The sequence below is a fragment of the Sesamum indicum genome, linkage group LG1 (genome assembly GCF_026168435.1).
Source record: "Sesamum indicum cultivar Baizhima isolate 11 linkage group LG1, ASM2616843v1, whole genome shotgun sequence".
In the NCBI taxonomy this organism is placed as follows: domain Eukaryota; kingdom Viridiplantae; phylum Streptophyta; class Magnoliopsida; order Lamiales; family Pedaliaceae; genus Sesamum; species Sesamum indicum.
Window position 1 is genome coordinate 20375814 of NC_142657.1, and position 6945 is coordinate 20382758.

Genomic DNA, 6945 nt, shown 5'->3' on the forward strand with positions numbered 1-6945 from the left:
TGAAAAACAAATCAGAGAGGAAAAGAATAATGAAACTTTTGATACAAGTTGAGAACTAAGAAGCATTGCTCTGATTAATGAAGCCGAGTGCTCTTTTGGAAGAATGCATAAAAATAGTTATATTTACGTATATCATAGTTCTGTCACAAGACTATAATTAGGACTTGTAGGAGAGAATAGTAGTAGTAATAAGTGTAAGTGGTGTTGCATCGCATTAAAAACTGAAGGAATTGCAACAGGTAATTTTAATATAAAAAAGAGGAACTTGATCCTCAAGTCTAAACAAAGGCCTTTTCCACTGAAGACCAAAAGTACTACAAATAAAGTATTCTTATTTATAATAGGCCAAATTTGTTCAAAAGATAATGGATGTTGATGTTGCGGAAAAGAAACCGCAAGGTTCTTGTGTGTGTCATAAAAGCTAGTGTGTTATTGTGAAGCAAGTTGAAGACTGTATCATTCGGCTAAATACTTGTCGGGATCATCTTCACTAGCATTACCCTGCACGTAATCAACAATATTAGTGTCATTTAAAGGTATGTAAAGAGCAAAATGTATCTATCTATAATACACGTCTATTACGATTGATGGCTCTAGAGTTTGTATTTGGTTTTTCAATAATGTGCTTGCCAAAATAACATCATCTCGTTAAAAATTGTGCAGGAATTTAAAGATTGAAGTAGGAGATTCAAACATTCAATTGTTTCACATTGACCGCTAAAAAGGATGTGCTTTTTGACACTATTTAGAACCACATGATAACCTAATGTATCTATCGCTTCCTCTCTACTATTTTTCTAACCAAAGGCGCAACCTTTGTCCCTATCTAGTTATTTCCACCGATTTTTTCCATATTTTAGAATTCAAGAAAGGGTGAAACCATTGCATTTTTTCTTTGTATACTTCAAATCCAAAAATGTATGTGATTTCTATAAAACCTTCACATTCTCAACATTCTAACTTGGAAATAATGGGATTATGAATTCTGAGGCCAGTTTAAAATGTGAAGAGTAGTTCGGAGTTGATGCCTAAAGGGGAGATAACCCTCCACCATTTTTGTTAATTTATTCTCAAATTATTCATTATGTTAGGTTTTTATCCAATTTGCTTTTTCAAAACCTTTTGATTGTCATACATTTAAGATTTTTGTACAAATTGTACAGAAACACCATATTTGTCCATATCGACATCCAAATTTTTGTAGGTGTATCATAGTAAAATTTATCGAAAAATCACTACTACACAACCACAAATTAGTTTATTTTTGAACTTCAAAAATTAAATATCATACACTACACGGAAAAACAGTTGTCTAGATGCCATCTCATTGTTTATTTTTAAATTACTTGTACACCACCTATCATGTTAAAAGATTTGTTACCACATTTTGGCAAGTAGCAATATAGTTAATGCATGTATTTCTTTAAGTATTATCAATTCACTTATTTATCAGTATACACTTTTTTTGAAGTCTAAAGAAAAAATTATCCATTTGTTCAAAAGTAATGAATCGAATGCACTTCAAACTTCAAAGTGTTCTCAAGAATACAAAAACTTTTTTAAATGACAATAAAAATCAATTAATAATTTTCTTTGAAAATAAAAACATGTGACTTTTTTAGGCACTTATGCACAAACAAGTAAATGAAATACATCTGTATACTTATTAAAACTGACCAAAATATTAAAACTTTGTAAATTTATCTTAGAGAAATTAGTGCATTTCATACTGATTTTGAAAACATGAGTTGATAAAGCACTTGGCAAGAGAAGACAAATCTTAGTAAAAGAATAAAAAGAAAACAAAGTTTTTGGAAATATACTATGGTTAATTACTCAATAAAACTAAAAAATTCTCATATCTATTATTAATTTGTTCATTAAAAAATATTTATCAAATGTTTGAGATTACGTATATTCACAAAATTCATGAAATCTCCTTAAAAAAAAATTGATTGGCATCTAGACAACCGCTCTACACTTTAGCATAGTATTTAATTTTTCAAAGTTCCCAAATAAAATAACTCATAGTTGGATAATATAGATTTTTCAATATTTTTCTATGATACACCTGCAAACATAAGATGTTAACATGAACCAACATGATTTCTGTAAATTCATACAATAATTTTAAATGTATAACAACAAAAAGTTTCAAAACAAGCTCATGAAGAAACCCAACACGACGAATTAACCAAGAATAAATTTACAAAAAAAAGGGAGATTTGTTCTCCAATTTAGGTCTCAACTCTATACTTGCATCATTCACATTTCAACAGCCCCAAACATTCCCAATCCTATTCTTTCCGAGTCAAAATGATGGTCACGTGAGTTTTTCAAAGAAATCAGCGCACAAAATTTGGATTTGAAGTTTACAAAGCATAAATTCAATGGTTTCAGTCTCCTTGATTTCAAAATATGGGAGAAAAGTCGGCAAGGAAGAACTGATAAGGACATTGGTTTTTTTTTTGGTTAGAAATTTGAGAGGAATATGAAGATACATGAGTTAACATTAGGTTCTAAAATATCATCAAAAAGCATACTTTTAGCGGCCAAAATGTGTCTCAATTGAATGTTTTAAATCCTACTCAACCCTTTTGATTCCCACACAATTTTTAATAATATAACGTTTTTCGGTAACACAGAATTTGCAAAACCAAATCCAAACTGTACCGCCTTCAACCTATAATAAACGAGTACACATAACCTATAATACTAACTAATACGCTTCACTTGTAGAATCAAATATATGCATGCTACATGTGTTAGGCCACCATTTTTAATTTCATAACACATACTTTTGGAATTTTCTAATGATGGCTAGTCATATCTATCTGATGCTTTTAAGGACGTGAAACATGCTAGACAATTCACAAGTTTAATGGCACTAGTAAGACATGGACAATGACAATATTGCTAACAATAAGCTTGCAAATAAAATAATTGCTAATAAATAATATGACATCACAATTCAATCAGCCCTTTCTCCTTGTACTTCGCATTAAGAGAGAACAAGCAATAAACCAAGACATAGAAGAAAACAACATAAAGAAATGAGGCATTCTCCAATTCAGAGGCATAATATGCAACAGATATTGCATAACCACGATACCTTTCTAGATGCAGTTGATAATAAATATTCTGTGTTGGCCCATTAGTTGGGTGAGTATCAATTCATATAAGAAGTTTAATCCCAGTTCCACGAGAAATTCTAAGTAGAGATAAATTGGACTAACAGAGAGTTTATAGCTGGCACTTAAGTTTTCAGTGAATAACATATATACATTATTACAGGAGATAAGGAGAAATTGACAGGAAAAAGATAATAGTAGTTAAGACAAAGTAGTAACTTACTGCTCCTAAAGTAGTAGACTCCCAGTTACCGATCAAAGCCAAAACTTTTCCAAACCAAAGTTCTAGCAAAGGAAGGATCACTAGCAGCAAATTGCATTAAGACAGAATTGTAAAAGCATAAACAACATGGCAAAAGTTCTTCACGATCAAGAAACCTGTCTAGATGCATTAAAAAAGTATGCTCTGTTGGCCCATCAATTCGGCCAGATTTTTAAACTCATATTGAAAGACAGCATACAGATGGCCCTTACAGTCCAATATATATACACACACATATAAAGTTAGGAGATAGGCTGAAACTGATGGTAACAAGGATAATAGTAGGAAATAAAAACTTACTTACGGGTCAGAAAGTGACACATATGTTGATTAAAGTCAAGCTGTCAGTGCATGAATTCCCATTACCTTCGAGTAGTTGTAAGACCATCACCATGGTGTAATTGACAAACTCAACATATGTAAACAATGGTTGTCTGATTTTTGCTTTAATTAATTGAAGATAAAACTCCCCGAACTTGGATTTGCAGTTTGTTGTAAGTTTTCGAACTTTAGAAAAGAAACATCAAAAGTGAAAATCTTGCAGCAAAGTGTCATAAACTATCAAATTTCAAGAAGTGCAGATATCTTTCTATGAAAAATCAATATCTAAAATTCGATAGATAGACAAGAGCTTTTCCGTTATTCTTTGCCCACAGTACGTGCCTAGTGAAAACAGAGAATGAAATAACATTACTTAAGTTCAATGTTAGGCAAACAGATTTTCTATCTAAATTACCAATCAAACAAATTAAGCACATGCATAAGGTAATTTCTCCAATACTACCAATAAAAATTGTTCTTCAAGATTATAAGAAGAAACTACAGAATCATTATTTGTGGCAGTTGTGTGCAGCTACTAGTTGTTATCAGATTAGGTGATGCAAAGTGATGTTTCTCTTACCTTTAATGTTTTAGATGCCCATAAGTGGATAATGGTGCTAATCGGCTTCCCAACAATGTCCCACGAGGAGAAAATTTTTGCATCCTGTGAACTTTATCAGGCGCTCTAATGCAGCTAATCCGAAGAGAAATCATGATTGTCCCTCATTCTCCAAAACAAGGGAATCCTCAATTAATTCAAACTCAAACAGTCTGCTGAGCCATTCTAATCGTGGGAAGATCAGCCAAACACCAAGATTACGGTCCAATCCACGGCCTGCACACCTTGCCACCAGTTTAAAAAAAGCACACAATCACCAAATATTCATATAAGAGCTAGAAGCACTAGGTCATCAATAAGAGAGAAGGGAAGCAAACATGTCTATATAATCAAGTGCATAGAAAACAAGACCTCGATGACCATGAAGAATCACAGGTGGAGGACTGAAATTCTTCAACCATAAAATCATTTCGAGAGCTATATATAATCTAACAAATTTTCCAAGAGCCAACTTCATCCACAATCAATGGCAGTCGGCCCATAGAACATGGTTTTAGTGCTAGCCTAACCATTGATTAGCATTAAGAATAAGTGAAATTGGCAAAACGTCACATACATGACTGCAAGAACAAGTGCAAAATGTACAATTCAATTGTAAATTGGCTTTCAGATTTCACACATTATGAATCAGATACATATGATAAGCTTTAAGAATGATTGAAAAATATAAACTAAGGTAATTAGTCACCTGGGAATACAATGAAAGTGCCATCTTCTTCATTTTTCCCAGAAATTCTAGAGGCACTGGAGCCTGAGAATAGAAAACACTAGCATATTTCCTTCATTTTTGTAATAGAACCACAAGGCACCAACAATATCATATTTAATTCACTGCAACCAAAAAGAGAAAAAAGAAGCATCTAATTCACAACAATTTGTCGACCGCAAAGTTTACTTTAACCAAAGATGAAAATAATAGAAAAACACATCCATGAAAAGCAGAAATGACAGTGAACATCCTTTCAAAGGAAAATTAGAGATAAGGGTGTAAAGTCTTGTAAACAACACCAATTCGTTTGTGGATATTTCCAAGATTTAACGTTTCCACAAGAAAACATGGGGCAAAAAAAATACTAAACAAAAAAGAGGGAACCGGTTATTTCATCAGACCAAGAAACCATGCGGCACAATGTACTCGCAATTGCAAACCCTACATAACAGAACTAAAAACAAGAAAGTGGGTTCATATTCGAGACCTCCCTGAAAAGCAAGACGCGAGTAATACAAGGAATTAAAAAGCCAAAGAATGGTGGAATCTCCACGCAAAACTTCAAGAAAAAATTCAAAACCACGCGCGGCGGTTAACGGAACATATTCAAGAAACCCCAAAAAAACACCAGCCACATATACCTGAATCTTGATCTTTCGACTTCCAGTTGAATTCGTCCTCTTGGACTCATTGAATTCCTGCATTCAACAATTCTTGGTAAAAGAAAAAGTGTCAAGAAGGAGAAGAACAGAAAAAAAGTTGTAACTTGATGATTCAAAAAATCGATTTGATTCCCCCTGTATCTCACCAAAGTCTGATACATAGAGCGAAGAAGGGAGAAGAAGGGTAATATGCAGTGGGTCAACGGTAACAATTTTTTTTCTTTTTTGATTTAGAAAAACAAAATTAACCTTCTTGCTTGGAAATTCAAATTGTTATCCAATTGAAAAATAGATATTGAATATACATATTTTTATATACTTAAGAAACAATACAGAAAAATGATATTAATTAGAATTTTTATACAAATATTAATATTTTTATTATTTCTTAGATTTTACGTCTCCACAAGAAAACATGGGAAAAAATATAACTAAACAAAAAAAGAGAACCGATTATTTCATCATGCCAAGAAACCCATTAATTTAAGAAAGTAAAAGAACTCGTTTGCTTTGAATTGATGAATTTCAAGAATTACCTAAAGAAATAAGACGCGGAGGCCAAATGGTGGTCGGCACACGAGATTGGCGATCGCAGGACGAGAACGGCGGAGATAGGTGCCTAAGAAGACGACTGATGCCGCTCTTACAATAGAGAGTGGCGGTTGGTGGAGGAAAGGGGCGACTGCCTTGAGAAGGTGAGGAGTGATACGGCTGCCTTGAAAATGATATTAATTAGAATTTTTTGTACAAATATTAATATTTTTATTGTTTATCTTAAAAAACTTGTTAGATAATATTGATCAGATTCATTTTGATAAATTCATTATTTTTAATTCTTTATCCAAAAGCTGTTAGATAATATTGGTAAGATCTCTTCTGGATAAAATTTAATAATTTTTTATGTTTATCTAAAAAATACATTATATTCTATTTGGCATAATAAAGTTCATTCAGGTTGACGGCGCTTAAATGGATAGTTTCAATGATTCATTTTATTATATATAGATTTGAGTTAAGAATAAAATATATTTTTTTTTTGGTAAATAAAAAGAACAGTGAACTATTTTGCTACGTGTGCTATTATAACTATCCTAACTTGAATTATGTATTTAATCAGCATCTTAGATAATCACACCACATAAAAATATAATTGGTGATGCGTTAACGAAATTTGTTCATTTATTAATTCATAAACTCAAATAATATACTATAATTTTAGTGTTTTATTTGGTAATAGATTT

General features: G+C 32.0%; 1 long non-coding RNA gene across 7 annotated transcripts; it reads right to left on the minus strand.

Moving 5' to 3' along the window:
* Window positions 1-227: 227 nt before the first annotated feature.
* LOC105168947 (uncharacterized) lies at window positions 228-6420 on the minus strand. Of its 7 annotated transcripts, none has more exons than XR_016067002.1 (4): window positions 6241-6420; window positions 5684-5755; window positions 5022-5164; window positions 228-4557 (listed from the first exon to the last, which is right to left on the minus strand). It is a non-coding gene; the product is annotated as an uncharacterized LOC105168947 (long non-coding RNA). The 7 variants fall into 7 exon arrangements; XR_002287575.2 differs by lacking the exon at window positions 6241-6420 and having other exon boundaries at window positions 228-501; window positions 3355-4557; window positions 5684-5952; XR_016067003.1 differs by lacking the exon at window positions 6241-6420 and having other exon boundaries at window positions 228-3759; window positions 4295-4557; window positions 5684-5945.
* Window positions 6421-6945: the final 525 nt, after the last annotated feature.